The sequence below is a fragment of the Limulus polyphemus genome, unplaced genomic scaffold, assembly GCF_000517525.1.
Source record: "Limulus polyphemus unplaced genomic scaffold, Limulus_polyphemus-2.1.2 Scaffold3547, whole genome shotgun sequence".
NCBI lineage: Eukaryota > Metazoa > Arthropoda > Merostomata > Xiphosura > Limulidae > Limulus > Limulus polyphemus.
In genome coordinates this window covers 19,881-35,540 of record NW_013669157.1, presented here as the reverse complement: position 1 = coordinate 35,540, position 15,660 = coordinate 19,881, and the positions used below count along the sequence as shown (strand labels likewise).

Here is a 15,660-nt window from a genome sequence, read left to right as displayed (position 1 = left end):
TATATATATAAAGAAGTTTACCAGGTAGACTACTCGTGGTAACACAAAATCAGGTTTTACTGAATGCTCTGTAATAGTTTGCACAATACAGACGTTGATAGGCAAAAAAAAAAAAACTTGATGGCCCTACGCCTAGTAGCTAGCGTGCCGGACTCGAGAGTCCATGGTTCGCATCTCTCTGCTGTAAAATCGCGTTCCGCAGTTCGGGGCCGTGGATACGTTATGAGCCTTACTGTTGAAACTTAACTATTCGTTTATCGAATAGCTCAAACGTTAACATTGGTTGCTGGTGATCATATGTCTTCCCTCTAATCTTCCAGATCACAGTTAAGGACGGTTAGCGTGGACCTTGTGTAGCTTTGCGCGAACATCCGAAACAAATAAACAAAAACTCCTAATGAAGAGGCTACTGTAAGTGACAAAAACAGATAAACAATCTAATGAACGCTCTGTGATAAAGTAAGCTTTCTTGAATCATGCGTTGCTATGCTATAAAATTCGAAGAATAGACAGACTACTATTGTAAGTCAATTTGTTACACATATTTTATTGGTATGTAAGTTTACACGAGCAAGGCTTGTTAGGCAAGAAACTGAAAGACCAGGCTATGGTTGTAAGTTTTAAAAAAAATAATTCTGATATATTCTCAATGATAACAATTTAAGTGATGACGTAAGAATCGGACGTTGTTGCTGTTAACAACGTATTGGTCAGCTTGGGCCATTTTCTGCTACAAGTAAGAGTAATAGTATTCTGAATGAAATTTTTATATAATGTAATACTGCTCAGGCTACGAAATCCAGACTTCAGCTGATTGATAAGGATATGAAACATCGTTGAGGGTGTTAAATCCAGACTTCAGCTGATTGATAAGGATATGAAACATCGTTGAGGGTGTTAAATCCAGACGTCAGCTGATTGATAAGGATATGAAACACCGTTGAGGGTGTTAAATCCAGACTTCAGCTGATTGATAAGGATATGAAACACCGTTGAGGGTGTTAAATCCAGACTTCAGCTGATTGATAAGGATATGAAACACCGTTGAGGGTGTTAAATCCAGACTTCAGCTGATTGATAAGGATATGAAACATCGTTGAGGGTGTTAAATCCAGACTTCAGCTGATTGATAAGGATATGAAACACCGTTGATGGTGTTAAATACAGACTTCAGCTGATGTATATGAATGTTACTAAGACTATACGCTTTTGAAATTTGTGACTTTCACTGTTGAATATTGTCCGTTAGTACGATTTTGACATGTAGTAACCCATACTATTAATTCGTATAAACATGCAAAGTGAAAGTTTTCAGTTTTCATCATCTTTAATGTAACTTTGTTTAGACTCAGAGTGAATAAATGGACGGCAGGAACGTGAGAGAAGATCCAACAATTGTAATTATCAACTCGGGCTTTCTATATCTAAAGTCAATCTGGTTTTTTTTTGTTTTACTACCCGATGTTTTTTATTTCTATAACTGATATATATACATCCTCATATCCTGTCGACTTCGTATACAGACACACTCGAACACTCGCGTTTAGATAGTGATGGGGGAGAATAAGAAACGGTGGTATGTGTGTATGTGTCAACAAAAATAAAAATAATACTTTGTAACCCAGTACATAAATCAATAATAGGTATATATACACACAATACTGTGTAGTATAATATAAACTTTAGTTAACTTTTAGGGGCCCCGGCATGGCCAGGTGGTTAGGGCGCTCGACTCGCAATCTGAGGGTCACGGGTTTGAATCCCTGTCCCACCAAACGTGCTCGCCTTTTCAGTCGTGGGGGGGGGTGTTATAATGTGACGGTCAATCCCACTATTCGTTGGTAAAAGAATAGCCCAAGAGTTGGCGGTGGGTGGTGATGACTAGCTGCCTTCCCTCTAGTCTTACACTGCTAAATTAGGACGGCTAGCGCAGATAGCCCTCGTGTAGTTTTGCGCCAAATTCAAAACAAACAAACTCTTTTAGGGAACAACAAATTTATATGGATACATGACTTGACACGTGAAAGTGTTTAAACTTGTATCCAGATAAATCTTACTTTATAGGAGATTAATGATTTGTTACATTTAAGTTTATAGATGGAGCCACAGTCTCTACTGAGAATTTTAAGACAAATTCTGCCATTTTAATTTCAGTAATTAATTTTTATAAGGAATAATAATAACGAAATATGTAATAATAATAATAACTTTGCGAAATATATGTATGCGTTTACAACAGTCGGGCCTGGTTTGCTGTGATACTAGGCCAGTACTAAGCGAATTAAGATAGCAATCATTCGGTCACTTACAGTAATTTTGTAGGAAATTTAATAATACACAGAGTAAATAATTGTTTGTAACAAAAGATAGAAAATTGTGTTTCTGTTTTCTTTTTTTAACTTATTAAACATTAAAAGTGCAATAAAAATACATAAAGGTACCTTTACTGAAATTAAAAATATACTGTTTTAAAGAATTCTATCAATATGAAATTAGATGGGGGACCAACCCCCTCATGACCTTTCTCATGTCATCCTGTATCATTGTGTCAAGTTTGGTGCTGATTGATCAAGATATGGGGAAAAGTATGAGGAACAGATACACAGACACTTATTGACGTTTATCATTATTGTTATATAGATACACAGACACTTATTGACGTTTATCATTATTGTTATATAGATACACACACATGTATACAAGTAAACATACACAGGCATTTATGTTTTAATGTGATTTAGTTATCACTTGAATATGTGACCTAATAACATTCTGTTCTTTTATTTTTGTTGTAAAATTGACGCTCTTCTCGTCAGCTCTTGTGCAAACATAACTTAGCAGTTTAAGGCTGAGCAAAAAAATGTTCGATTTTTTTTCCTTTATCATACGTTATTTTGCTTTCATAAACACCGAAGATGTAATAACATTATTTTTTTTTTGTATTTTGTAGTGGAATTGTAGCGTGGTTGATTAAATGAGATTTTGGTGGATCTAAACTCCATATTTTCTAGTATTACAACTGTGTCTTTATGATTTATTTCTGTTTGAAGAACGCTTCTTAATGTAATTTTAACTCCTCTAGCAGCTCGTCAGACGAGGAGTGAATAAATCGAGAATGTATTTCATAAGATTGCTGGTAAATAAATGAAGCAAGAAACAGAAAATAAAAAGACGTTAGTGAGTTAGTGATATAGTTGAAACTAAGTCCCCCTCCCCGCTCAGAATCATGGTCACGTGACAGTAACTCGTACAGATGGTAGGTAATGAGAAATCGATATTTTTCTCAATACTCCACAATAATGATTTTAATGTGTTCTTACGCGAAAAAAAAAACAAACTCGGATCACTTAAATTTCTCATTGGGCACATCTGGACTTAGGCTGAAATATTGTCGTGTAATATGAAGATGGTATTAGTTTTATCGTATTTCAAGTAATATAAACCTAAGTGGAGGCTTAAAAATCAATTACATTTTACAAAAAAAAAAAGAATTAAAACGATCAAAATGCTTGAAAAGTCACGACATTTTCCTACGTTAAAATATATAACCACGTCTTGGAGTAGTTACCTGTAATAAGGAAACTGGTTTGTTTATTTTGAAGTTCTGTGTGTGAATGTAATTGTATATGTGCGTGCATCTTTTTCATCATGATGTGTTTGTGTGTTCGCACAGAGTTCCTCAATGCGCTAGCCGTCCTTAGTTAACTGATAAGGCTAGATGAAAGGCAACTATTCAACATCACTCACCACCAACTCTTCGGCTACTCTAATTGAACAGAGAGGTTTGATCCTCATTCTTGTAGTGCACTCGCGGCCCCAAATTACTTTTTTAGCCCGTTCTACGGCAATGGGACGTGAATCAAGAACACTCGGATTCATAGTCCAGGCCCGCTAACTACTAGGCAACGCCGGCCCATCATGATGAGATGGTAATTATTGGTTAAGGTGTACTGCTCTGAGATTAGTCGTTTGCCTGATTTATCAGCAGAAAGAACTAGCCAAATTTTGTTTAATAATAAACTACATAAAAACAACTATTACTGCTGAGGATTTGATCAAAACAACAGGGAGAAATATATGAATTCGTTATAACGAATAAGCCTCTATTTAAAAATAGACAATTCTACGTATAGTCCTGCTTTTATGAAGACCCTGTACACTTGATTTAAAAATTAAGATAAATTTGAAATATAGCTTCAAATAGACTTTAAAAACAAAGTGAAACATCAAAGATTGAGCTGTACTTATTTTTGCAGGGCTAGATTTAAAAACTCATTCTCGCTCCACAAATGACCACTCTACCACCTAGGTTAATACTCAAACAACTGCTACCAAGGAACTTTTTAACAATTCAAATTATTTCGCTACCACATTTTTCCCTTTCTTCTAAACAAGGCCTGTCCTCGAGCTTAACCTCAGGGGCCCCAACAACTCGACGCAAATTTTTCAACATGATAATCAAACTTTTGTATCTCTCTCAGAGTCGAACCTTACCTCTCGCACGCCAAGTGAACACTACCTTACAGGCACAGGCTACTACTCTGGCATCTGGCAATGAGGCACTTTTTAACAACTTGTTTCTTTAGAAAGCGAGTTGAATGCTATATGTTTAAACTCGATAAATCTATGCTGTTGTGTCGTTTTTGTAGTTCAGTCGGTTTAACTGGGGAATCTAATATTACGTTTTTTTTCTATTTTTAAGATAAAGTTCAACGTAAGACCCAATCCCCTTGAAAAATGAATCGGGTAATATGCATATAGTTGTTTCTTGCGATTATAGTTTGGTGGAAATATATTGTTCGGGTGATATTCTCTTCACCAATTTTCAAAAAGACGGTAGTTCTAGGCTACAGTAAATCGAGATTAGTGAAACATTATTAAAGACGTTTCGTTGTTGTTGTTCACATGATTGGTATTTTTTCTAAGAAAGAACAATGTTTGGAAATATATGTGTCATATAAGCGATCATTATTATCCCTTCTTTAATTAATTATTATTCAGATAATTAAATGGTCTGACTTACATACTCACGAGGCTTTTAGTGAAGGATATATCTGAACTTTGGGGGTCTCTGAACTGGCCATTTAACTCGCGTGTCTCATTAGGTTGAAGGTAGCTAGCTATTACTAAAACTTATATATAAGTCGAAAAATGCGAAGGTGATAAAATAAATAAATTAGAATTTTAGAGAAAAATCACCTTTAAAAACTACGATAATAATTTATTAACTTGGCGACGTTTCGAGCAAACGCTCTTTTTTTCAAGCCACAAACAAGCCTGTCGGTTACTGACAATTACAAAACGTTTTGAAATTAAACAATACACGAAAACAGAATGTAACACGAGATAGAACCACGAGAATTAAACAATATAATAGATCTGGTGATTAAAAAAAAAACAGTATTAAGATTATTAGAAACACGGAATAACTTTACATAGCATAGAAAGAAAGAAACATTTGAATATAATAAAAGAAGGGTATGTTTAAAAAATTATAAAAAACTGATCCGCTCGTTAATACCCAAAGGTTCTTTTATTGGTGTTGGATCCGTGGTTGAACTTCTCGTTGTATGAATGATGTCACTTGATGATATAAATGCATTGATGTTTTTATATCAGCATTTGAATAAACGAACTGAATTTTAGTTAAGATATTATTATTTTTTGTATAACTGGTTTAAAAAATTAAATATAAAACTTTGTTCCATTAGAAATGACCCCATAGATATCTTATTAACCATGACCTTAGGACGGTGTGACGTAATCACAGTCAGCAGGGTATTGGAAATTATCTGACTGTCGGTACCTTTCTATGTTTTTAACAACGTGGATAATCCTACGACTGACAGAGCCGATAAGAAATAATAATAGCAAGTCAACTACCCCTACCTTGGCCTCCTTCGACTGACCTCTCTAAGGAAATTTTAGTGTCAAAGTTCAGCAAGTCAGTATCAAGAATTATCTAAAAAAAAATATTGTTTGAATTAGTGAATCCTTAGTAATTTATTCAGGCGACACAAATTGATTTATTGGCGAAGAATAAAAAAAAAACATACAGGTCCGTTTGTTTTCCCCCCCCCCCCTCCATCTCCCCCCGGATTCGGTTTTCTACTACTGTATTACTTATTATCACAGAACGCCACGCACTATAGTTAACGTGTATGAAAAATTACAGGGCAAGTGGAACTTCAAAGAAAACGTATCTGCTTTTTTTTAAGATAAAGATATAGTTGATAAGTAAGCTGTGATATTTATCAGTCACGAATAATACATGCATGTAAGGCAACATTGTCCTAGGGCAACATTGTCCCTTATTTGAAATTATAGCTCACAGTCTGCAGTCATTGGAACGCTTGGACAATAAATGTTCGTTTTGTATTGTGCATACTTGACATCTTGTATTACAGGTTTCTGACATTACTTTTTGTATTTCTCCCCCACCCCTTGTTTTTTTTTTTAGTTTTCTGGAAAGGACAGGCACTTTTGTTCTTTTTCCCGCTTAAAACTTGAACTGAAAACTGTGTAAAATGTAAACAACAAATGGGGCCTGGCATGGCCAGGTGGTTAGGGGGCACTCGACTCGCAGTCTGCGGGTTGCGGGTTCGAATCCCCGTCCCACCAAAAAATGCTCGCCCCTTTTGCCCGTGTGAGAACGCTATAATGTGACGGTCAATCCTACTATTCGTTGGTAAAAGAGTAACCCAAGAGTTGGCGGTGGGTGGTGATGACTAGCTGCCTCCCTTCTAGTCTTTCACTACCAAATTAGGGACAGCTATCGCGGCTAGCCCTCTTGTAGTTTTGCGCGAAAATCAAACCGAACAAACAACAAGTGTAGAATTTCTAATGAAATATATGTGTGTTCCTTCGTATTGTTATAGTCTGACATGTGTGAAGGAGCCATATCTGATGTTGATACTATCAAACTGTATATGAAAACACTATTTTGTACTTAACATGGCCTAGTGGTTAGCGTGTCGAGCTGCGGATCGAAGGGTCTGCATGGGGTTTGAGACTTTCACTTGTGGGCGCGCTATAAAAGTGTTAGTTTGTCTCGTTATTCGGTTCAAAGAGCAAGGCCCACATGGTGGCTAGTTATTTGTCTTTCATTGGTCAGCATTTCAAAATTGTGGACTGCTATACCTGAATTCTAAGGGGTCTCTTACGTGGCCGTTTGTTTATTTAGCCCACGTGCGCATAAGGTGCCGCTGAGGTTTAAAAATCCAATTCTTGTAGTTACTTTAAACTGTACATTGATATGAAGACATTAACTTACAATTAAATATCACTAACTATAAAAAGGCTTATTCCCTTTGTCACTCTGTCAAGAACGCTTTCACGCTCCTTTTTTAGTAATGCTCAACAATACACACCGTCGCTTAGCAACAAAACTATCACTTGATTATTCTTAGGCCAACTATTATGTTTGTGTTGAATGCTCGATATTCACGTTGATTTGTTAAAAAGGTTTGTTTTTTATTATTTATATTTTGATAACTCCGGTGATATAACAGCAAAATAGTTTAATTGAGAAGTTTTATGACATTGAGTTGTAGCCAAAAGCAAAATATAATTTACCAAGTAGTGTTCCACCTAAGCCTTACGTTACGTTCAAGTATTAAATTGGACTACAAATAGGCCTACTATTACTAACGTTAGAGTCGGTGTATAAAAAGTTTTAAGTGGTAAATAACTGTTGATTAATAAATATTCTTTTGGAATTTTAACACATATATTACCTAATTGGCCTTAAAACATAAAGAAAAATAAATGTTTATTACTACCAAATATCTTTTATCCTTTGTTCAGTCGAAAGAGTTGAAAATTTTGTGTCGGAATGTCCGCACTATGTTTTCTGCTTCCTGACCCAGAATACAGTGAAAAGGCTCAAGAGTGCTATTTAAGTCTCTTTCAGAGTGCACAAGTACTTTTGTTCATGATAACATTTCATTTTTGTACGTAGTTTTTACTGAAAAATGTGTTGATTAAAAATTACTTCGAGGCTGATGAAATAAGTGAAGAGTAGCTGTATTTTGGAGATAAAGACAAATTCGTTTTAGTTAAATTCTAAAATTTTCGTTAATCATCCAACAATGGTTTCCTATCATTTTTGACGGGCTTTTATACTAGTGTATATATATATTTATATATTACTAAATTTCGTAATTATTTCTAGTAAGAAAAAATAAATATAGATTAGTGAATTGGGGCACTGGCTGTTAACATTCAGAACTGGAGTTTATGCTGTCATGCAATAAATATATTTAATTTTCCATCCGTAATACGTGTGTGCCACCCCCACCCCCACCCACTCAGTGGCTTAGCGGTAACTCTGAAGGCTTTTCACGTTAAAAAACCGGGCTTAGATACCCGTGGTGGGCACAGCACAAATAGCCCACTGTGTGGCTTTATGCTTAATGTAATGTGTGTAGTTACGATCACAATACACGTAAAAATGTTTGAGAAGAATGAAATCTTAACTTCTCATCATAATTATTTGCCACTTCTTCGCTGATTGTTCTTAGGCCAATTATGGTGTTTATGTTGAATGCTCAATATTCATGTTTATTTGTTAAAAAGGTTGGATTTTTAATTTTTATGTTTTGACTACTTCGGTGATATAACAGCAAAAATAGTTTAACCTTAATCAGAAAAAAACAGTAATTTTGGAATTTGTTCTTCTTAGGGGTTTTCATTACAAAATAAACAGTGTAATATGTTTGTATGTGTGTGTGTGTATATATACAAGTTGTTTTTTTAATCTCCTATTCCGCATCATCACACCTTTTGGAACAAAAATGTGTAGTGTAACATCATACATAGCAGTCGGTACGTCCATATCGAGATTAAAAGATAAATGCATGGCTCGTTAAATTTGAAAGTGGCAACAGCGGTATAACATTTGTTCGAGTTAATTGAAGGAAATATTGGCGCGGAGAGGATTTTTCTGTTTGAAATCACTATGTTAAATACGCAAGTACGAACAATAACTCTGTATTTCGTAACGATATTTTCCTCTAAGAATAAACGAGGTAATTCCTGGGTTAATTAATTACGAAGAACTACTCGAAAAAACAGACATTTATACTTATAGATTATTACATTATGTGCTAGTTGGGAATCAAGGTTGGCTACCCAAGCATGGCTCTTCGCACAAATAGGGTATGTCATAAATCGAAAAGAATAACAGGTTATTATTATTATTTTTTTTAAATTAAAGCTGAATGTGCTGATTAGATATGAGTATACCAGCATATTCCTTACAATGTTCACTAACAAAATATTGTCATTTCTGTGTCAACAAGAAATTTTCATATTTAATGACTGCCTTGTTTGTTTGTTGTTGTTGTTTTTTAAAAATTTAATGTCTTGCGTTATATGTTGACTTGCAGTGTTTGACACTGTATACGTCATTTGACCATATTAGCCCCAAACAGAGGACGCTTCGTTACAAAAGTATATGAATTTTTCACATATTAATTAGTTCCGTTGAATTTTAAAATAGACGCTAGAGTGCTACATTACGTCACAAATGACAAGTTCTTGTCTTAGTATCTGTGATTCATGGATTTGTCTGTTGTTGTTTTTTCCTCGTGTTTTTATATATTATTTTAAACTTGAAAGATAATCTGTAAAGAAATGTGCTTGGGTGCATGCTTTTTTGAAAGATTTCAAACTTATCTTTATTTTGAAATCCATTGTTAAGTGTATAAACAGTTCTCTTCGTTTTAATTAATAATAATAATTGTTTAACTGTGACGCTTAAATAAAAACACGTACACACAATTTCTTATTTGAAATTCCTCAAAGTTACAAGTTAAAAAAAAAATTCTTCCCATAGTCTTTTGTTCGTGAAACAATTTTGGGGGTAATATTCACCATGAATTAACACACTGATAAGTTGACTTTTCTTCTTTAATAATTTTACTGCGTGAGCCCAATTTATCTGTATAAAACGGGACCCGGGTGTGACATAATGGGTAGCATGCCGGGTTTGCGAAATGAAGGTTTCTGGGTTCGAGACGTAAATACACTCCACACTTTTAGCTGTTGGCGTCTTGTGAAAGTAACATTCAATTCAAAGAGCTGGACAAAGCCCTTGTGGCGGCTGTAGCTGCTGGCTGTCTGTCTTCCTTGTGGTCAGTAGTCGTTCAAAATTCGAGACGTTCATATCAGCACTTGGGGTCACTGAACTGTCCACTTGGCCCACGTGCGCATAAAATTGAAAATTTCAATTCCAGTGTCAACCGATGGACGAGAAGCTTAAATAGTGTTTTACAACGAAACCAGCTGAATATGGCCGAGAAAATTAACTTTTTTTTTATTATTGCAAGGTTTTGATAGAATACGGTAAATTGAAGCCGTCATTATATATATTTTTTCTTCACAGAAACTCTTTATAAAACTCGTCCCCAGTGGGGCAGCGGTAAGTTTACGGACGTACAGTGCTAAAATCTGGGGTTCCATTCCCCTTGGTAGACAGAGTGTAGCCTTGTACATAAAAAAGTAATAACATTTTTATAAAACTCCGTTGCAATTATGTTGTGTGTATAAATATGTTGTTTATTTCAAGAAATAGATAAAAAAAGAAACAAAGAAGTCGTTACTAACCTATATCAGCCTTCTCAAATGCGAAATAATAATAGATAAGGCTCTTTGAAATGGATGACGGCTGATTCGACAGAGTGTATCGTATGTACAAGTTTTAATACCTATGACGTACCTCCAAAAGTCCTGGAGACGAGACCTAAGGGAGAGAAAATTAATAGGTCATGTTACAGCATTAATTCTCCGCTGTATCTGTTAGAATAATAGCTTCTTTTTTTTTTTTCTAAAAAAAGAATTACACGCCCAACTGGATTTAATCTGAATCGTTCAGCATATGGCCGTCGGTTCCAGTCATTAGGTTGTCATGGCAACGTCACTGGAGTTTAATTTTTAGAAAACTGCTTAGCCTCCACTGTTTAGTAACGGCGCATAATTACAACAGAGACTGTTAAAATATGCAGGTATTATACAGTCTTCTTCAGTAAGCGTGTGTGTGTGTGTGGTTTCTATGGAAACTTTTAAAATGTGCTCATATCACGTATTTTTCGTCATTTTTTTTTAACCGTGATCTTAACTACATTTCCTCTCTGCAATATAATTATATGTATATTTATTTCTCCTTTGACACTGATGCTATTTATCTTAACAGTAATAAATCACTTACACCGTTCTATTCAAAATAATTTATGATAAATAGCCAGTTCTGGTAGAGGGGGGGGGGGCTTAACATTTGTTTGATGGGCTCTAATATTCGATAGTAGTGTTGTAAATACTTAGGCGCTGGTCACCATGACAACACTAAGTTTACAAAAGCCAGAGTTATTCATTTGCAAAGTGTCATAAATTTAAAAAAAAAGGAAAACTTCCAATATCATACAGCATTTCCGGTGTAAAAAATATATCTTAACATTGATTTGACATATGCTTAAACTTCCAGCAATCACCAAACTTTTTCGCCAAACATATAAAAGATAGATCCGCTAAAACAGACAAACGAACTATCCTTCCTGTACTCACAGGTGGCGATGCAGTTCTGTGTTCATATAACAAGTATGTATGTATATATGTTTATACACACACACACACACACACACATTTATATAAGGTGAAGTTATGATAGAACAAACGTGGTGATGTTGGTGGTGCTGTTTTCTTAGTGCTGCACTCCGTCCACCACCGGGATTCGAACCCTGGATTTTAAAATTGTAAAACAAAGATGAATCTGTCGGGAAACACGGTGATGGAAATGTAACCGAAGAGTTTTTTGTTTTTTTTTTGTATAACAAACGTTCTCTTCTGCATAACGGCTACTAACTGAATTTTTCAATGGATCTAAACACTGTATTGTGTAACTTATAACCAATTACATAAAAATTCCAAGTTATGTTTAAAGTACATGACATACACTCTTTTCTATCTGGGGTTCTGCAAACTATAAAACTTCATGAACTGGTTCTCACAGTTAAAGACAGATGTAACTAATATACTGGTGGGTTCGTGTTTTTGTCATAGTGGATTCACTGTGTGCTTAAATTGAACATCTATGATTCTTTGTCCTTGTGGATTCACTGTATGTTTGAATTGAAGATCTATTATTCTTTGTCCTTGTGGATTCACTGTATGTTTGAATTGAAGATCTATGATTCTTTGTCCTTGTGGATTCACTGTATGTTTGAATTGAAGGTCTATCAGAAAAGATCACATAATTGAAAATACTAGAAATGAAACTAAAACTAGAAGAAATACAGTTATACATAAGGTATAATAATTATCAGGTTCTTCATATTTAATTATCCCAATAAACTATTGAGGAAAATAAGTCTTCCATAACAATAATGTCATATAACAAAAACACACAGAGTGACATACATATATATGTTTGTATTTCTGTTAGGTTTATTGTAATGCTAACTATACATATACCCAGTTTCTCATCTGCTTTTGTCAAGACTCTTCGTCTCAAGCTGTTTACAAGACGTAGAGAAGTATTACATCGTGTGCTGTTGGTGTATTTGTACGTTAAATGTTAAGCCTTTTCGTGTATGTTATTCATATTGAGTAACGTACAATTCGATATGTTATACAGTCGTTGTGCTTCACCGTGTTTTTCAAATCCTTAACTATTTGACCTCTGTAATATAAAATAAATGTTTAAATTCAGCCTCCAAAGTCACGATATATAATGTTCCCATAACTGTAGAATGAGATAAAGTGGAGATTTCGACCTACACCAGCTGATCTCTTCGTTACGAAATAAAACGAAACTAATTAAATAAATAAATATAAGCCCCACATATAATTCGTGTGACGAAACACTCTGATAGTGTGAATTTCTTCTCACCTCAAATCTTGACACGTGACCAGAATTTGTAACGATGAGAACAGTCATTCAGATTTCATCAAACTTTGTATGAGTGTCTCTGTTGCTGTTTATTCAGGTAGGAAGCAGTCAACAGTTTCATATTACTTGTCACGAGAATTATCAATATTCTAAATGTTAAGAAAAAAAATCAGTGTGACAATTGTTGAAGTACTTTTTAATAATTCGTGTTCCTTTCGAAGAGTGTATTTTTAATGTTGTGTATTTCACTTCCTTTGTTTTCACGTTGTTTTTTTTTTAACTCCTATCAAAGAAACTTTCATATACTGGTTATTGCGAAAACGTCAAATCTGATCTTAATTCTAGTCCAATAATTTAATTAATGAACTTTTAAAAATAAAGAAATAATTATATTATTGTGTGGATAATTGTGTTTAGAAAATTATTCGCCCTCCGTGGGACAGCAGTAGGTTTACGGACGTAAAACGCTAAAATCCCGGGTTCGATTCAACGCGATGAATACAGCATAGATTCCCAACGTTGCTTTGCTCTAAAACAAAATTAAGCATAAGAAACAGAAATGCAGACACATTACTGGAGTTTAATCCGTGTATTATATAGCTAGCAATGTGTAACAGATTTTAACAAAAATTATGACCAAAAGCTCTGATTGTTTGGTTTGTTTGTTTGGTATTTCGCGCAAAGCTACACGAAGGCTATCTGCTCTAGCCGTCCTTAATTTAGCAGTGAAAGACTAGAGGGAAGGCGGCTAGTCATCACCACCCACCATCAACTCTTTGGCTACTCTTTTACCAACGAATAGTGGGATTGACCATCACATTTGAAAGGGCGAGCATGTTTGGTGTGACGGGGATTCGAAACCGCGACCCTCAGAATGCGAGAGTCGAGCATCCTAACCACCTGGCCATGTGGAGCGTGACACTATACGAAAGCGTCATACATAAAAATGAAGCCATGCTCCGAGCCTGAAGAATATATATATTTCGAAGTTTTAGTAAAAGAAAAACCTCTGCTACACCTACTGCTGTTGCACGCTGCAGTCTTCTAGAAAGAGTCAGTATGAATCTTAAAAAGAAATCTAGCAAGACAAGAAAAAAACTAATATAAAGAATTATTTCAATTTTTCAAGCTTTGAGGATGTGCGTTTTTTCTCTACTTTTGTATATCGATAGTTGTTATATAACCACGAAAATACATTTTAAAGCATGCTACAGTTTAAGGATAACAAAACAACAACACTCATTCATCTTGTCGTAGAAAGCCTGTTAATCGGCTTGGAGAAAGAGAGAGTAGAAGACTAAATCCTCCTACTGTCAACACCACTGTGAATTTGAAATGGGAAGTAGTGTTGAGAAAGCCAAGCAAAATCTTCCACTGGCCTCTCTATGTATGTGTAGAATTGTGAAAATAGTATATTTTGTTTGTTTTGAATTTCGCGCAAAGCTACACGAGTGTAAGACTAGAGGGAAGGCAGCTAGTCATCACCACCCATCGCCAACTCTTGGGCTACTCTTTTACCAACGAATAGTCGGATTGATCGTCACATTATAACGCCCCCACGGCTGAAAGGGCGAGCATGTTTGGTGTGACGGGGATGCGAGTCGAGCGCCCTGACCACTTGGCCATGCCTGGCTTAAAATAGTATACAGTTGACAAAACTTTGGTTATTTGCACCACATTCAGTAGTTTTTTATTGTTACAAATATTAAGGGCAAGGCGTTGGAAAGGTGATGTCTTGAAGATTGATTAATTTTTTTATTTTGTTTAAATAAACGCTAAAAGGCTTGGCATTGCTTTATGGTTAAGGTGCTCGCCTACCAATCATGAGAATCGCGAGTTCGAATCTCCGTCACCGAATATGTGCGTCTTATATCATTGCCGACTGGACCAGCCGACCCCAAACTATTTGACATTAAAGCGGTAAAGGACAAAAATTAAATAAACACTGAAATCTGAGCTATATTATCACAAGCTCATGGGGTAGAATGATGATTTAAAACATATGTTTGTTAGTTACCTTAACTAATTTTGGAAATAATTTGATTTAATAAAAATCTTGAACAGCCTGTTGTTAGGGTGCTTGGCTCTTAATCTGCGGGGCACTGGGTCAAAACCCGACACTGAACATTTTCGTCCTTTCAATCGTAGGGGCTTTATATTGTGATGGTCAGTTCCACTATTTTGATAAAGAGTAGCTCAAGAGTTGGCGATGGGCCGACTGGTTATGTTTCCTGTGGTCAGCAGTTCAAAATTAGGGACAAACAAATCGTTGACCACAATGACTCTTACAAGAAAGTTAACTAAAGAGAATATTTCGAATTTTTGGTTTTAGTTCAATCAATCTCTACAATCGGCTAAAACTTTCCTGTCTGATTATATTAATAAATTCAAAGCTATAAGAATTTTTGCACGTGCACTGTTGTTGAATTTACCAACGTCACCATTTGTTTTTCCCAAAGGCTGCTCCACAGTAAAAATAGCGGTATGTCTGCGGACTTAAGACGCTAGAAACCGGGTTTCGATACCCGTGATGGGCAGAGCACAGATAGCCCATTGTGTAGCTTTGGGCTCAACTTCAAACAAACAAATTCCATAGGCTAAGGGAAGAAAAACATTTCCGCATAGATATCCCTAAATTTAAAATAATAAATAAGATTAAAGGCATCTACTCAACAGCACCCTACCGCCATCTCTTGGGCTGTTCCCGTTTTACCTCTACTCACGAGCCCCAAAAGGGCGTAGCGCGTTCGGTTTTTTTTTTTTTTTTTTTTTTT

At 35.4% G+C, this 15,660-nt stretch overlaps 2 protein-coding genes across 2 annotated transcripts in view; one reads left to right on the top strand and one right to left on the bottom strand.

Annotated features, from left to right (window-relative positions):
- Window positions 1-10,631, bottom strand: part of LOC111088327 — a 96,962-nt gene extending 86,331 nt beyond the window's left edge. Inside the window, exon 1 of the mRNA XM_022398112.1 lies at window positions 10,609-10,631. The gene's annotated coding sequence lies outside the window, so the exon portion shown is untranslated. The remainder of the gene's footprint in view (window positions 1-10,608) is intronic.
- The window catches only part of LOC111088328 (arginine-glutamic acid dipeptide repeats protein-like), a gene marked incomplete at its 3' end in the record, with an annotated part of 62,935 nt that overhangs the window by 32,014 nt on the left and 15,261 nt on the right, over window positions 1-15,660 (top strand). The window lies entirely within an intron of this gene.